General features: G+C 46.6%; 1 protein-coding gene across 1 annotated transcript in view; it reads left to right on the top strand.

Annotated features, from left to right (window-relative positions):
* ZBTB7C (zinc finger and BTB domain containing 7C) overlaps positions 1–17,645 on the top strand; it is a 200,270-nt gene that overhangs the window by 70,320 nt on the left and 112,305 nt on the right. The window contains exon 2 of the mRNA XM_039545631.1: positions 486–547. The gene's annotated coding sequence lies outside the window, so the exon portion shown is untranslated. The remainder of the gene's footprint in view (positions 1–485; positions 548–17,645) is intronic.

Below are 17,645 nucleotides of genomic sequence, written 5' to 3'. Positions count from 1 at the left end.
GTTAGGATTCAGTTCAGGCTGATGTTGAAGGAGATGCCAGACCAGTTTGGGTAGCACCTCGGAGTCTATTGTGTGATGCTGCTAGGTAATTTCATGCTACAGAACTACAGGCTTAGTTGTCGAGCACAAAGAGGGATAAGATGCTGATCTGGACATTGTAAGCATGATTCATCAGGCAATGGGTATGGAATGGTATTATACCTTTACAGTAAAAAAGTGATTTCATGAGGCTGGGGTGAGTGTTGTGAGGGTGTCAGGGCCTGATTCTGGTTGTCAGGGCCAGTATGCTGGTGTAAATCAGGAGTAAATCCACTCCTGTTTACATCACCCTTAGCCTTCACCCGTAGCCAGATTCCTAGGCTACTTGCAGAGTGAAGTGCTACTCAAGGGGACCAAGGGAAGGCAAAATGTGGCCATCAGGGTGAGATCTCAACAGGTTGATAAATCAGGTCTGATTTTTTTCCCCCTTTTTTTAAATTTTCCAGGAGATGGTCAAGACTGCAAAGGGAACGTCTGCCTGAGATTTGAAACCGAGACAAGGGTAATTGTGAGTATAAATTCCTGCTACTTTGAGGTTGTTTCTCTGCTAGAAGAGTGGGGGGCTTTAGGAAACAGGGCAAGTGGGTTTCCCAGAGAGACGTTACTGTCCTGACTTTTTAGCCACCTGAGGGACACATTCTTGGGGCCTGATCTTGCATGGTGCTAAGCATCTTCTATGAGATGCCGAGCAACATCAGCCACTATGGACCTCAATGGGAGTCGAGGGTATGCAGTGACAGCCAGTCTGGGACACTGATGAGTCAGTAGAAGCCCAAAACCCCTCCAAAAAAGAACAAACTATTTTTGTAAAGTGACAGAACTGCAACATGTTGCTTTCCATCAGTCTGTTGAGAATATTATTGTGCTTTATACATGTATCGTGCATGTATTTCCTTGTATGTTGTAACCCTACCTGTAAGAAGCAGAAACGGATATTTTACCATCTACGCAGACCTATGAGATACCAAAGGATTTTTGTTTAACACTTTGATGAATGGCTTGTAGTTTCCTTATGCCTTGCCCTAATGCAGACCTCCTGGGTGACGAAGGACTCATGGGTCAGATGGTTGCCCAGCATTCATTGGTAGAAAGAAAGGATTTCAGATTTTTGATTTAAACGAGCTGAAGAGTAGGGGCCAGATCCTCCGGTGGTGTAAACTGGTGTTGCTCCCTTGAACTGAGCTACACCGATTTGCACCAGCTAAGGCTCTGGCCCCATATGTCACCACACAGCTGGATTGGTGACCCTGTTGCTCACAAGGGCTGAATCCTGAGAAGTACTGTGCCCTTTCTGAGCACCTTGATAACTGTGGGTCAGGGCCTAATCTCCTTTGTCCAGGCCTCGTTCTGCCAGCCTTGCACATGTTGAGAAGTGCCTTCACTCCTGGAGTAGTCCCATGGGATTAGATTGGTTCCTGTACTGCATGCCTGTAAGAACTCCCCTGGCATGCCTGCAGGCACTGCTTGGACCTGAGGTCTGGGTGCGGAGGAGTAAGTGGGTGCTGTGTGCAGAAATGAGAATGTACTGCATGCATGAAACTCCCTCTCCATCCAAGCACAGGTAGTGGTGAAGGGGTATGGAATGGGGGCAGGACAGGTTGCAGTGAGCTGGTGCAGAGGGCATAGCGGTATAGGCCAGGAGCAAATTCCGACCCACCCACCTCCTCTCCTCCGAGCAGTCTCTGGGGTGCTCCTGGGACAGTGCAGCAACATGGGTGTGGCCCCCGGAAAGGAAGGGTGCTACCCATGGAGTAAAGAATTAATGGTCACGAGTAAAGGGGGCAGAACTGGGGCCTCAGCTTTTCTCAGCCTTTACTCAGGCAATCTCCATATTGAAGAAAATGGGAGAGTGCCTAATGCCAAGAGCTCCGCAGGTCCCACCTGTGGAAATACCTGTGAGGAGTGAGTCTGGGGGATGGAGGGAGAAAGCACTGCCAGGATCCTGTTCTGGGTTATTCTGGGTTGCGCTATCCAGGATGGAATTTGACCACTTGCCTCAGAATGGGTAGAGGCTTTGCCCCTAGCCTCATGGATCCCCTGAGACCTGATCTTCAGGTGCCCAGTGCCATCCGTGATCTGTCTGACTGACATGAACGAGAGTTGCAGATGATGCTTAGAACCTGTCAGGATTTGGCCCAGTTTGTCCTCTGTTGCATGTACTTGGATGGTCTCTAGATCCTTTTTGCATTTTTCCTGTCTCTTCATGGTTGTTCTCAACCCCTCCCTAGTTGCCTTATGGTGTGTGGCAAGCTGTTTCCTCCCTCTCCTATATTGTTAATGAAGATACTAAAAAAAGGTTTAACTCAGATTCTTGTGCTGCCCCCACCATTCCACACCTCCCACTAGCTTAGTACATTGTGTTCACCCTATCCCTTTGCTCCAGGTTCTCCAGTCTCCATTCATAGCCAAGCCAACGAGAATTAAATCTGAGCGCTATGTTTTGTGAAGGACTGGATCAAATGATTTAATAAAATCCAAATATATCCAGCCACCACTTGCCCTTCATCCACAACATGACAATTTCTACAAAAAGGAAGCAACCCTGAAGCTTGTCTGGCAAGCTCCATTCTTTAATGCCATGATTTCTGCTGTTGGTGGCTACAGATGGTGACGCCCAGTTCCCGTTTCCACCAGTTATGGCTGATTTGGGGATGAGAAGTAGGATAACACCATCCACCTCTTGGTGCACGTCCTCTCGCTAATCTGAGCACTGGTCTGATGTACCGAAATCCTGATGCTGCAAGTTCCCGAATTCTTACTGACAAGAAGTAATATAGCATTGCCTCTTTTGCCTCTTTTTCTAACACCAGTGTACCATTCTGAAACCGGCGTCACCTCTCTGCCAAGCAGTAGCAGATGGTGTCCAGGGTGAGTCAGCTTCCCAGGGTGGAGAAATCAGTGACGTGGTATAGTCTAAGCGTAACTTGCTTTATTTGTACACAGACAATGGGCTGTGGCATAATCTAGCCCACGGACAGTAACGATGCTGCCCCTGGAGTAAAGAATTGATCATCACAAGTAAGGGTGGACTGAGAGTTCAAACAGCATGGTTGGCAATCCCAGTCTCAGCCTAACGCCAATGCCTGGTCCGTGGACCAATTCTGTCTCAAGAACAGACTCCAATCAGAGCCCAAGGCAGAGAGCAAATTCTCCTGCTGCTCACACAGCTCCCTCTATCCCACAGCTGTCTCTATACAAACCTTTGCACAAACCAAAATTAATAATAACATACCATATCTTCCCAAGTGTCAAAACTTGCTCACACACTAAGCAAAGGAACTCAGAAGAGTATATGTAAATGCCATCTGGTGCCACCTGCCATAACAATAGTGTGTGTGCCCTTGAGATCTATGCACTACGAGGAGCTTCGGTGCATAGACCTCTGCCTCCTCATGAGAAGAGTCTCAATTAGGGAGCTGTGGGCTCAGCACCTCCCAAGATCAGACTCTGTTAATCTCTCTGGGCCTCAGCCCTTCTCTCTAAGATGGGGATGGTGATGTTTCCCTCTGTCACAGGCGTGTGAAAGTAAATGAATTAATACATGTGAGGTACTCGCATACCACTTTGGGGACATTATATGAGAACTTAGATAGAGGTGCCACTGAGGATCTTGCATTAAACTGATTTACTCCAGATGAGGCTCTGTCCCGTAGCTGAAAGAGGCAAACAGAAATCATAAAATCCTAAAAGCAGGTTCAGCTTATTAAACATACATTTATACTATAGTTAGTCTTAAATAATTGGCATTCGTTGGCATATTTGACTTGGATACTGTTTAATGATTTACTGAACTATCCATCAGTCTTTATAATCATCCCATGATCCTTTCTTGGGTTTCCATATGTTTACTTTGCCCGGGGTCTGCAAATCTCTCCAAATAGATTTTTCTCCTGCAGCCTTGTTCATATTTTTTTTTCCTTCTCAAAGGAGCCATTTCAGTCTCCTTACAATTTGCACAGACATTTCAGAAAGCTGCGACACAATCTTTCTGCTGACGGGTATGTGATCTGTCCTGTCTCAGCTCCCGCTATTCTTTTTTGGTGGAGTCCCCATGAGAAGTAAAACTCTAATTTGCTGCGAAGAAATAGAATCGTTATCTAGACTGAAATAATTTCTTTTTCCAACCCACAAACTGATAAAACATCAAATTGGTGGAGTTTTCTTATCAGCTCATAGAATTTGTAGGACACAAAATAATGACCTGTCAACTCGCTTCGAGCAGGCCAGTTCTGTAGCTCTGCACCAATCATGTGGACCCTACCACAAAATGTAGGACAAAATCTAGGGCTGTCTTGATGGTATTTTAATAAGGATATTTAAGAGGACTTCTGAAAAGCCTCACAACTGGATGGGTAATGCGAGAGCTGAGATTGTAGTACAACCCCTTATTATTTTTGGTACCTTTAGGCTACTGTATTTACAATAGAATCTACACTTATGCTAAGTTTAAGGCAGTTGTATATCTTGTGTGTTCAGGATCTGTTAACTAGAGAAAAATATGCTGGCTTGAGTTACTGGAGCTCTTACTTTTCAATTTGGTGACAAACTGGCTGCTGGTAACCCGAGTACAGGTTTGACCAATATTAGCACCTGATCCTGCAAGCTTCCAGTATAAAATTTTGTCCACTCATTTAGACTACATCCGTTTTGGGGAGCCCAGCACCAAGGGCCTATTTTCCATGGGTGCAGAGGTCCCACAACTTCATTTGAAGTTAATAGATGCTTCAGATGCTCAGCCAGATCCAGGGTGTGTCAAGTTTGAGCCCTTAGAAACTGAAGGAGCCTAAATTAACAGACATGTCTGAAAACCGTGTCTCTGTTCATTAAAGCTGCCCTTATAGAAGCAGTCCCATTGAAGCCAGTGACAAAGAGTCCCATGGCACCATTGACATCAGACTCTCACATGAGTAAGGACCACTCACACATGAGAGAGTTTGCAGGATCACGCCTTCCTGATGTGTGTTTTGATGCCATTGTGAAAGACAGGCTTGGATACTGGTCACTGGCAGGCTGGTGCAAAACAGCTCATCCACTTTTGCACAGACACGTTTGAAATGGGACTACGCTAATGTGAATCTGGTATCATTTAATTTGCACTAGCAGGGTCCCCACCAGAGAGTTACAGTGCAACACTTCAGTGCAGTTCACACTCCCATAGTCCACATTGCAGGGCCATGTAGACATGCCTTAAGGAATCATCTCCCTGGCAAAACAGGTGAAATCGCTCAACCGGCAATGGTTTCAAGACCTCCGACCTCATTTATGTCAGTCTGAAGGTATGTCCGAGATGGAGCAACATACCCACATTAGTTTTTCCTGTGTAGGTGTGGTGGGACTGGCTTCATTGCGTGCTATACAATCACACTGGGGACTTTAGGTACATACACACGTTGCTAGCCTGCACTGAGGCCCGTACGGCTGCATCTACACTGCTATTTTTAGCCCTGCTAGCACAGCTAAAGCTAATGGAGCTATGCCTACCTGTGCTGCAATCATATCTCAGACTGCAGTGCAAGACATACCTAGGGCCAGGGGAGTTGAGATCCTGCATAGGGTAGCTCCAGGGGAATGGTATCACCTTGTCGTAAACGGGGTTCTGGAATACTCTCTTTGTGAATACTCCTGTGGAATTCTAGAGCCATTAGAAGGCGCTTTCTGCGTAGGGCCTGGGAACTGACATTAGTGGGAGGGGAGAGCTCTCTCCAGGCCTCAGGATCAAGCCCCCACCACCCTGCAGGGTTAGTTCCTAACTGAGCTGCTCCCCTCTTTAATTAGACTTGTTCATCCAGACAAGGCACTCTGCGTTGGGCTGGAATTTTACTCCTACACTTCAAGATTTTCTTTTTTAAGAAAAATGCCTAGTCCTGATCTTCAAATATCCGATCCTTCCAGCCTTTCATTTGTCATTCAGATACATTTTTTTATTTCCCTTGAAGTACTTGCTGTGAGCCCCATCATGCTGAGCACTGTTCATTGCATAGTGAGAGACTGTCCCTGCCCCAGTGAGCTTACAGAGTAAACAGAACAGGAGTACTTGTAGCCCACGAAAGCTTATGCTCAAATAAATTTGTTAGTCTCTAAGGTGCCACAAGGACTCCTGTTCTTTTTGCGGCTACAGACTAACACGGCTGCCACTCTGAAACCTGTCAAAAGGTAAACAGACAAGACTGAGAAAGTATTATTCTCCCCATTTCACAGATAGAGGCGCTCAAGGTCATCTACACTGCAAAAGACCCCCTGCAGCATTGCGTCTCAGAGCCGGCTCAACTGACTCGGGCTCATGGGGCTCAAAATGGCAGTGTAGACGAGCCCACTCGGGCCCTGAAACCCAGTGAAGGGCGGGAGGGTCTCAGAGTCCAAGCAGGACCTCTACACTGCTATTTTTAGTTCTGTAGCATAAGCCCTGAAAGCCCAAGTCAGTTGATGTGGGCTCTGAGACTCACTTCAGTGAGTTTGTTTTGTTTGCTATGTAGACATTCCCTTAGTCCGAGAGCAATTAAGTAACTTGCCACACACAGCCTGCAGCAGAGGTCTTCTGCTGCCCCAGGTCTTGTAAGTCCCAGGCCTGTATCTTAACCGTAAGGCCATCCTTCCTCTTACACTGCGCTGTCTGAGATTAAGGATGTGGTCTTGCTCCCATTGACCTCCATGATTATGCCCTAATGTAGCTACAGAGGGAAACATGCAAAAATCTAGTTAAAAAAAGAAAACAAATCTAGGTTGGACAGGCTCTCGCCTCCTGCTGTGAGTCACACCAGCCCCCAAACAGCACAAGGCAAAGCAAAAAAGAAAAGCAACTCTGGAAAGGGTCAGTTCTTACTGCTTAATTGGTCAGCTGTCTATAGAGCCAATTTCTGCAGCTTTCTGTGGCATGGCAGGCCCCTAGGCAATATCTGACTGAATAGAACTGTAAGTGTTTAAACTGTATTGATGGAAATGGCTGTTTTATCCTATGTGCCTGAGATTTCAGCCCATCAGACACGAAGCAGGTCAAGATTCTTATGTCATTGTGTGTATTATAGAGAGGAGAACAGAATACGTTTGATAAAAGTGGGGACTTAAAAGAGACTCTTCTTTGGGTATGAAACTTTCAAGTCACACAATGCATCAAAGAACCATAGTCCGTACATTGAAAGGGGCGAAAGACATTACCTAATATTTTTATAGAATGAATAATAAGCATCCTGAGTGCCTGGAAGCTAATTTAGAAGTACAGATTGCACTGTGTCTCCCTGGTCTGAATCGCTCCCCAAAAGAGTCCCTAGCAAAAGAAAATGCATTTGGAGACCAACTTTTCTCCACTTAGATGCCCCCTTTTTGAATGTCTTCTGGTAAGAGTTACTTATGAAAAGATGAAATAAAGTCTGTGCTAGAAGCAGCATGTCTCAAAAGAAACTCTGGAGCCAGTAGGGATTCCACATCTCCTCTCCTCTACACACACATTTTTGTTCCTTAAATATTGAAAGCGTTGCATGCAATGTACTGTAATAGGGTCCTTAGGATGCAGGGGCATATATTAGCATCGGGGGTGGGGGGTTCTTATTCTTCTTAGGCACTTCATTCTTAGGGAATAGGGAGGTGTCTTGGGGGGAAAAAAACACCCTATCAGCAGTCTTTGCTTTTGTTCCAGCAGAGGCTCCATTGTTTTGTTTGGACACGGTAGAGGATAACCTGTTGCTCTTTGCAGCAGGAGTTGGAAATCTTGCACACAGATGAAGGTACCAATTACGTTTCAGGTGTTGGTGTCGTGGAGAAACTGCCTTTTTAAACAAGAAACTGTTGCAGGGATCCCTTGATTTATTAGAGGGAGCATTCCATACCTGCAGTACCCAGCAATATAATGGAACTGTGCATGATAGGTGAGATTGGCCCCTGTGCAATGGCCAATACAACCCATAGGGGCTGAGTGGGACTTGAGTGGTGTTCGTGTAGGCCTGAATTTCACCTTATGTTAGGAGACTTAGGGCCCAATCCAGCTCTCACTGAAGTCAATGAGAGTCTCTTCACTGACATCAATGGGATTTGGATTGAGCCTGAAGCACCCAAGCTTGAAATCATTGAGAGTTTTGTTAGGGGCACTGAAGGAAGCAGGATCTGGACCTAAAAATGAGGAGAGTGGAGCCCTTCTTTTCTAGACCCTTAAAAATAATCTACTTCCTATGTGGTGTTCAGTCCCTGAGAGCCAAATCCTGTGAGATGCTGAATTTTCTCAGCCTCCATAATAGTAATGGGAGATGAACGAGCTCAGTGCCTCTCTGGAATCACCTATGCCTCACAGGGTCGATGCTTGTGAGAAGAAGCGTGGATGGAACCTCCGAAATCACCAACCAGAATGTTATGTTAACATCGAGACATGAGCTAGGTGACCTGGATGAGCTAGGGGCTTGCTGATGGGATTAGGGATTTTATCACGTTAGGGCCGCCGGTTGGAAATGGGATGAGACTGGTAATGAGCGGAAGCTGCTACCTGAAGGCTCTGTTGGCCTCTGTGAAATAAGCTGGTGGCCTCCCACCACATTCCACAGGACATCACAGAACTGCCCCAAGTGTCTCACTCTTGTTGACAGCAGACACGGATTGAACGGGCCCCAGAGACTGAACTAACCTTTCACCTCAGCAGGTCGGGGTTGAATCGCATTAGGGGTGTAACATGGGGGAAGCTCGCATTCCTGCACTGAGCAGAGGGCATCCATCTCCAGGATTGTCAATGAGGCATCTTCCATGAGCCTTTAAAAATATACCCTGTCTGGGGAAGCGGAACAGAACAAAAAGAGCTAGTGTGGAGGGAATGATCACACCATCAGCAAACAGGCAGCACAACAAGGCTGCAAAATTGTCTGACCTGGGCAAGCCACAAAAATATCTAGGAAAATAGAATCTACAGGTCAGCTGGATTTCTGTTCCCCCTTTGCCTTGCAGAATGAGTGGCTGCTCCAAGCCAGCTCTATTTCCTGCTGCCCTCACTTGTCACATCAAACTTTATTTTTACCATCTGTGGAGACATAGTTAAATTTTAGTGCTCACTTATCTCCTTCTCCCCCAGGCCACAATTAATTGAGGCCAGGAGGCAGGCAGGGCTGCTCAGGCAATATTTACAAGAAGAAGGGAATGTTAATGGGTCACTTGGGCCGAGCCCTGTGGATGGGGGAGATGCTGCAGGTGGGAGGTGACAGTTGGCAAGGGAGGAAATCTTTGGAACCTTGCAGAGGCCTCTAGAGTGATTAAAATTGCTGAGAATTAGGCTTTTTATAGCAATGAATTAAAAGCTGCTCCCCACATTAAAATGCTAGTGCTGGGTCTCTTGTTTCTCTGGGACTCTTCTGGTGGCTGGGTAGCAGCGAGGCTGTGATGTGAAAGAGAACAAGGAGCCCGGGGGGAGAACGGCATAGAAGCTAGAGGAGCCTTTCAGAGTTATAAACTCCTTCGATGCTGCAGAACTTGAACGTGGGAGCTCACGAAGAAATGACAGCTGCTCCTCTCACAGTTCAGCCTGGCAGCAGCGTTCAGCTGATTATTATTATTTAAAGAGACAAGGTGGGTGAAATAATATCTTGTATTGGACCAACTTCTGCTGGTGCGAGATAAAAGCTTTTGAGCTACACGGAGCTGTTCTTCAGGTCTGGGAAAGGCACTCAGAGTGTCACAGCTAAATTCAAGGTGGAACAGATTGTTAAGCATAAGGAGTTAACAGATGTTGCAAGAAACCATTCAAAATGAAGTGGGAAATTAACACCCCTCCAGTCATAGGACAAACGAGGTTTACAATTAGTGGTTTATAGATTATTGTAACGAGACACAAAACCAGGATCTCTACGGAGTTCATGATTTTTAGTCTCTAGCAAGTTATGAATTTAAGCTCCCAGGCTCATCTTTTGATGGTGTTGTGCAGATTTCCTTTGAGGATGAGGACAGAGAGGTCAGATATGGAGTGATCATTCTGTGAAAAGTGTTTGCCCCCAGATGAAAGGGTGTCTTTGCCTTTTATCATTTTTCTGTGTGAGTTCAGCTGAGAGTGAAGTAATTGTCTTGTTTCATCTACATGGCTGTTATAGGGGCATTTGATGCACTGGATGAGATACATCACATGTTGTGATACAGCATGTTTAGAACCCAGAGATCTTGAAAGGTGTGTTGTGTGGGATGTTGGTCATCATAGCAGTGGAGATATATCTGCAGGTTTTGCATCTCTTGTTTCGGCAGGGTCTGGTGCTGCTTTGAGTTGGTGTCTCCTGGTCTGTGGACAGCTTGCTTCTGGTGATGAGTTTGATGAGGTTGGGGGTGTTGTTTGAAGGCCAGAAGATGGGGATCAGGAAAGATCTCTTTTAGGCTGGGGTCCCCATCAAGTAAGGGTTGTAATTGTTTGATGATACCTTGTTATGGATTCCAGAGTGTGGTGGTAGGTATCCACTTGGGGTGTGCGGTCTCTGGATTTTATTTTTCTGTATTGAGGCAGTTTATCTCAGGGTACATGGATGTCCTGTTCCAGGATGCAATCTATTTCTCTAGTTCTTATTTGGTGAAGTCAATTTTAAATGTGTTAAGGTGAGACTCAGCAGGTCAGGGTCCCACTATGCTATGTGCTGTTCATACACAGAGTGAATGGTAGTCCCTACCCCAAAGAGCTTATGGTATGAAATACAAGACCCAATAGGTGGATGAGACAAACAAATTGGCCAGGTGGGTGCTGGCGGGGACCAGGGGAATACAAATAATAAGAGGTTGCACATTTCTTAGCTAAGCAGGAGCAGTATCCCAACGCGCCACTTGCCGAGCTGTTATCAGTTGGGTTTCCTCTGCAAAATCTAAGGGCTAAAGGAGTTCAGGAGAGCTAGCAATCTCTCCTGGAGCCCCTATTAAAGGCACAACTGCAAACCATCCCAACGTGAAGAACAGATAGGAAGAAAAATAAGAGGCTGATATGGTTCAATCAGGAGCTCTTTATGACCTGAAGATCAAAAGGGAATCCTACAAAAAGTGGAAACATGGATGAATTGCTAAGGTGCAGTACAGGAGACGATTACAAGCATGTAGGGACAAAGTCAGAAAGGCTAAGACACATAATGAGTTACATCTAGCAAGGGACATAAAAGGGAATAAGAAGAGGTTCTTTAAATACATAAGGAGCAAGAGCAAGACAAAGGAAAGCGTAGGTCCCCTACTTAGCAGGGAAGGAGAGCTAATAACTGATGACATCAAGAAGGCTGGGGTGTTTAATGCCTCTTTTGCTTCAGTCTTCACTGAACAGGTGAATGGTGACCAGATACTCAACACAATTAATATTAACAAGGGGGAAGGAATTCAAGCCAAAATAGAGAAAGGACATGGTAAAGAATATTTAGATAAGTTAGATGTATTCAAGTTTCAGGGCCTGATGAAATTCAGCCTAGGGTACTCGAGGTACTCACTGAAGCAATCTTGAAACCATTAGCAATTATCTTTGGGAACTCATGGAGGATGGGTGAGGTCCTAGAGGACTGGGGAAAGGCAAACATAGTACCGATCTTAAAAAAGGGTAATAAAGAGGATCCTTGGAATTATAGACCAGTCAGCCTAACTTCGATACTGGAACAAATTATTAAACAATCAGTTTGTAAGCTCCTAGAAGATAATAGGTTTATAAGGAATAGCCAGCATGGATTTGTGAAGAACAAATCATGCCAAACCAACCTAATTTTCTTTTTTGAGAGGGTTACTGGCCTAACAGATGGGGGGAAAGCAGTAGATGTGATATATCTTGATTTTGGTAAAGCTTATGACAGAGTCTCACATGACAGTCTCATAAGCAAACAAGGGAAGTGCGGTCTAGATGAATTTACTATAAGGAGGGTGCACAACTGGTTTAAAGACCATATTCAAAGAGTAGTTATCAATGGCTCGCTCTCAAACTGGGAGGGTGTATTTAGAGGGGTCCCGCAGGGATCAATCCTTAGTCTGGAACTATTCAATTTTTTTCATTAATGACTTGGATAATAGAGTGGAGAGTACGCTTATAAAACGTGCAGATGACACCAGGCTGGGTGGGGTTGCAGGCACTTTACCAGACAGGATTAGAATTCAAAAGGACCTTGACAAATTGGAGAATTGGTTTCAAATCAACAAGATGAAATTCAATGAAGATAAGTGCAAAGTAATTCACTTAGGAAGAAAAAATCAAATGCACAACTACAAAATGGAGAATAGCCGGCTAGGTGATAGTACTAGTAAAAGGGACGTGGGGGTTATAATGAGTCACAAACTGAATATAAGCCAACAATGTGATGGAGTTGCAAAAAAGGGTAACGTCATTCTGGAGTGTAGTGACAGCAGTGTCAGATGGAAGACACAGAAGGTAATTGTCACACTCTACTCGGCATTGGTGAAGTCTCAGCTGGAGTATTGTGTCCAGTTCTGGGTGCCACACTTAGGAAAGATGTGGACAAATTGGATTGAGTCCGGAGGAGAGCAACAAAAATGATAGAAGCATTTGAAAACCTGACGTATAAGAAAAGGTTAAAAAAAACTAGACATATTTGTTCTTGAGAAAAGAAGGCTGAGGGGGGATCTGCTAACAGTCTTCAAATATGTTAAGGGCTGTTATAAAGAAGACTGTGATCAATTGTTCTCCCTCCACTGAAGGTAGGACAAGAAGTAATGGGCTTAATCTGCAGCAAGGGAGATTTAGATTAGAAATTAGGGAAATGGTTCTAACTATAAGGATAGTTAAACTCTGTGATGATGGATGGAATCCCCATCATTGGAGGTTTTTAAGAACAGGTTGGACAACCATCTGTCAGAGATGGTTTAGCTTTACTTGGTGCTGCTTCAGCACAGAAGGCTGGACTCGATGACTTCTCAAGGTCCCTCCCAACCCTACATTTCTATGATTCTGTGCACATTATAGAAGAGGTGAGTTTGGAGGAGTGACTAGAAGGAAGATAGAGGTGGTGGCCTTACAGATTTTGACAGGGAACTTTTCCCAGTCTCTCGCCCTCTCTTTGCAGGGGCCAGTGTGAAGCCAACATTCCACTCACGTTCCACTTTAACCCCTCCAGACGGGCTCACATGGCACTTGTGTGGTGCCTGGGCCTCATGCCATCCCAATACACAAGGTGAATTTCACCCTTAATGTGTGTAGCAAAAGTGCACTTAAGAAGGTCAGTGGAAAGTGGTCTCCAAATTAAAGATCCCTTTAAAATTAACCATCCATGAGTCAATCTCTTTAAAAACAAATCAAGGAAGAAGAAAAAAAAACAGAGCTAGCAGGAGATCAGTTGGAAAACAAACATCTGGCCTATCTTTGGGGGCTGGTCAGTAATAATAAATGGGGGAAAGGAAGAATATGGCAGCACAGATTACAGGACAGGTGGCAGAAATCCACACCCTACCTTCATAGAACCATAGAATCATAGAATATCAGGGTTGGAAGGGACCTCAGGAGTCATCTAGTCCAACCCCCTGCTCAAAGCAGGACCAATTCCCAACTAAATCATCCCAGCCAGGACTTTGTCAAGCCTGACCTTAAAAACCTCTAAGGAAGGAGATTCCAGCACCTCCCTAGGTAACCCATTCCAGTGTTTCACCACTCTCTGAGTGAAAAAGTTTTGCCTAATATCCAAACTAAACCTCCCCCACTGCAACTTGAGACCATTGCTCCTTGTTCTGTCATCAGGTACCACTGAGAACAGTCTAGATCCATCCTCTTTGGAACCCCCTTTCAGGTACTTGAAAGCAGCTATCAAATCCCCCCTCATTCTTCTCTTCTGCAGACTAAACAATCCCAGTTCCCTCAGCCTCTCCTCATAAGTCATGTGCTCCAGCCTCCTAATCATTTTTGTTGCCCTCCGCTGGACTCTTTCCAATTTTTCCACATCCTTCTTGTAGTGTGGGGCCCAATGCTACTGCAGTGTCTGGCTTTTGAGCATTGTGCTTGATTTTTATATCCTGCATTAATTATATTTTAATTATTATTATTATGCCTCTTTAATTGTCTGTGCAGTGCCCTGAGCACCTTCGAGGGCGGGGATGCTTCATGAACGCTGACTGTATTATTAAGGTCTGGTCTATATGTAAAAAAACAGAGTAGAGAGAAGACATACTTAGGCTCACCCAGACCCATTTGCATCTTAAAGTGGTTTCTCTTCTATTGTCAGGTCCAGATGCCAGCTTTCCTTGTCTCCCTTGTCTGCCCATGCTGCCCAAAGAGGAAAACCTGGTTCTGCCAGTATCTTACCTTGGGCCAGTGCTGCGCCTTAAAGGGAAATTTCACCCAGATGGCACAACCCATGTGGCAGCTCCCAGGGCGAGAGGTGCTTGTTGCCGCAAATGAACCATGCAATGTTTGTTGTGAATTTTGAGGGAAGTTTCTCATTCTAACTGGCATTTCTGAGCCTGGTGCCAGAGGCAGCCTTTGGCTGCAAAACAAGATCATTTGTGACACTGGGAATGCAAGACCCCTGCCCACGAGAGACTGTATAGCAGTTTGCGATAGATAGGATCCCAGCTGCAAAGTTCGGATCCAGATAGGTATTCATGGTGGTAGCTGGGCTGAGCCCTTCTCCAATTTCCAGCCTGCTTTTCTAGTGGTGTGAAGGGGCTCAAGCTGAGATTTTTCCAAGAAGCCTAAGGGAGTTAGATGTCCAAATTGGGACTTGGGTGACTAACTCCTTTGTGGTCCTTTGTCCTTTCTCTGTCTCCAAGAGAGTGCATGGACCCTGCATTAGGGGGAAATTCACCCTTGTACAGAGAGTCAGCCTGAAGCCCGTGCTCTTCTGAAGAGCTCCACCCGTTGTGGCCAAACTCTGCCTCCTGGGGATTGGCTTTACCGGAAACTTGAAAACAATAGCACAAAACCTTTCCTAGGATTTCTCTCCAGAACCTCCCTGTCTCTGCTCCCTGATTCCCTCTTCCTCAGTAGGCACTCCTCCCCTAAGTTCCCTGTAAGATGTGCAGCAGCCTATTAAGCGCCATGCAGGCTCTCAGGGAACCTGCTTGGCCGGGACCTGCCATGGCCTGGGGGAGTGCCTCTCCCGGCCAAACCCTCAGCCCCGGCCTGGACCAGCCACAGCTGGAGTGCCCCTTCCCCTGCCTGAACCCAGCCCCAGCCTGGACCTGCCACAGCCGGGGGAGGGGCACCTATCCCACAGCCCCAGCCCCGGAGCTACCGCAGCAGGGATAGGCGCCTCTCCCCCACCAGCCTAGGTGCTGCTGTGAGTACAGATTGCTGGGGGGACTCCTCACTCCCCGCTGTAGCCCCAGGACAGCCTGCACCCCAAACCCCTCATCCCAGGCCCCACCCCAGAGCCCGCACCCCCAGCTGGAATCCTCACACCCCTGCACCCCAATCCTCCGCCCCAGCCCTGAGCCCCCTCCCACACTCTGAACCCCTCGGCCCCACCCCCACCACATGAATTTTGTTATGTGCACCAATATGGAGGTGAGGTGTGACACATCACCTCCATATTGGTGCACATAACAAAAATCATTTCGCAGATGCATGGGAAAAATTAGAGGGAACCCTGCGTCCTCTCCCTTGTATGCCGCCGGGAGTTAACAAACAGCTCCTGAATGAATGAATCAGGAGAAGTTCAGCCTCTTTATGCAGAATGTTCTCATCTCAAACAGCAACAGTAGCAGAGCTGGGGGTCAGCATCTCAAGCAGTGACAAGAGTACTGAGCAAAGACTCCCCACGTCCCCTTTCTTACAGCTGATAGTACAAAGACTCACCCTCAGACCGGGCAGCTCTCAGCCAGCCGACTCTCTTTCCCTCTGTCTCCACAGCCCAAGAAGCAACATACTCGGTTCTTGTCTATATAATGCAATGATGCGTGCCCATCACTGTAGTGTCTGAGTGGTACAGAGTGGCCCATTATTGAGGGAAATTAAATCCCATGTGGTGCAGGATAGAACCATATGGGAAATAGTTGTAGAACTTCCTAGATCAAAGCACAGGATGCATCTTTAGCACCATAAAACCACATAAATATCCAGAGGATTAGCCCACCATCTATTTGGTTTTCAAACCGTGGGTCATGACCGAGTACTGGGTCGCGGAATGTAAGGCACTGGGTCACAGCGGCTCTGGTCAGCACCACCGACCGAGCCGTTAAAAGTCCCGTCGGCGGCGCTGCCTGGCTAAGGCAGGCTAGTCCCTACCTGTTCCGACACTGCGCTGCGCCCTGGAAGCGGCCAGCAGTAGGTCCAGCTCCTACGCAGGGGACCACGGGGCTCTGCGTGCTGCCCCCAGCCCGAGCTGGATCTAGCATTGGGCTTGCTACTCACTTTTTGTATTTCAAATCCTGTATTCAGGGCCTGATCCAAAGCCCACTGAAGTCAATGGGTGCCCTGGGGAGAAGTGAAACAAAACCTACGTGTCACAGTTTATTCGTGGTGACAAGTGAACCAGACCCTCTGAACTTTCAGACTTCCGGGCTGAGCAAAGGGGTGCCGTTTCCCTCTGAGGCTGGCCAGGAGCACAGTTGTCATTGCCCAGGATTTTGCATGCTGTGAAGAGGAATCCGCATTTAAGTACAGTAGGGAGCTCGGTGCTAGCTCCAAAGGTTGATAAACACTGTCAGCTCCTGTTTGGGCCTGGAGCTCTGAAAAAAGACCCTGCGAAGAGGGTCACAGTCTGAAGCAAGCTGGGGTCTGAAGTACTTGTGTTTTGTAATGGTCTGGCAGGTCGGTCAACCCAGTTATGACTTTATTCTCCAAAAGCTCTTTTGATCACTCAGTGATGTGAAATAGCAGCCTCCGGGAAAGACCCACAGCATCCTGGGGTCTGTGTGTGATTACAGGTCTGGTAGCCGCATTAACTTGGCTAGTGCCCATGCTGGCTTTGTGGCCAGGACTGCAGTTTATTACCCCTGTTTGTCTTGACACAGGTAGGCAAAGAGGAGTTTGATTAGCCTGCGGGTGACAAAAGAAATCAGTCTTCTAATGTCCACAGCTGGGGAAAGGGACCCTATGGCAAAGGGGAAGGGACACCAGGAAACAGGGACCTGTCTATTATTACTAGAAATAGTCCGTGGAGGTTTAGTCTCAGGTTTGAGTTTGAGGCTGAGTCGCGTGCTATGGCTTGAATACCAGCACTGCTGAGCGCCCACAGATCCCCTTGAAATCAGTGGAAGCTGCAGGAGTTCAGCACTTTTGAATATCAGGCCAATATGATATATTGGTACTTTACAATCCAGCCTAAGTAAAGGGCGTCCGGGCTGACTCGGGAGCAGGGTACGTTCTGAACTGTGACGCAGGGTTTTCCATCTGTGCCAACACAGCTGTGTTAGCTGATGCGCTGGGGATTGGGCTCTACGCTCCACCCATTCCCCACCCACACAGCTGGGCCCCTTGTACGTATCGCTCTATTAGCGCTCTATAAATCATCCTGGATAAATATACTGTGATAGACCTTCGTCTCATGGCCAGTCTAAAGGTTTCTTAGCTTTGCGATAGACCCAGGCCAGTTGTGAAGAGCAGAGTAGTAGAAGGGAGATATACTGGCCACTGGATAAGTGGTTTTCTGTTCCCTGAGTGACCAGAGCAGGGGCTGCTCCAGGCTAATGAGAACACCTGACTCCAATTAACCTGCTAAGAGTCAGGTGAGGCAGTTAAGCACCTGACTCTAATTAAG

This window comes from Mauremys reevesii, linkage group 6 (genome assembly GCF_016161935.1).
Source record: "Mauremys reevesii isolate NIE-2019 linkage group 6, ASM1616193v1, whole genome shotgun sequence".
Taxonomy (NCBI): Eukaryota; Metazoa; Chordata; order Testudines; family Geoemydidae; genus Mauremys; species Mauremys reevesii.
This window is presented reverse-complemented; position numbering and strand designations above follow the sequence as displayed.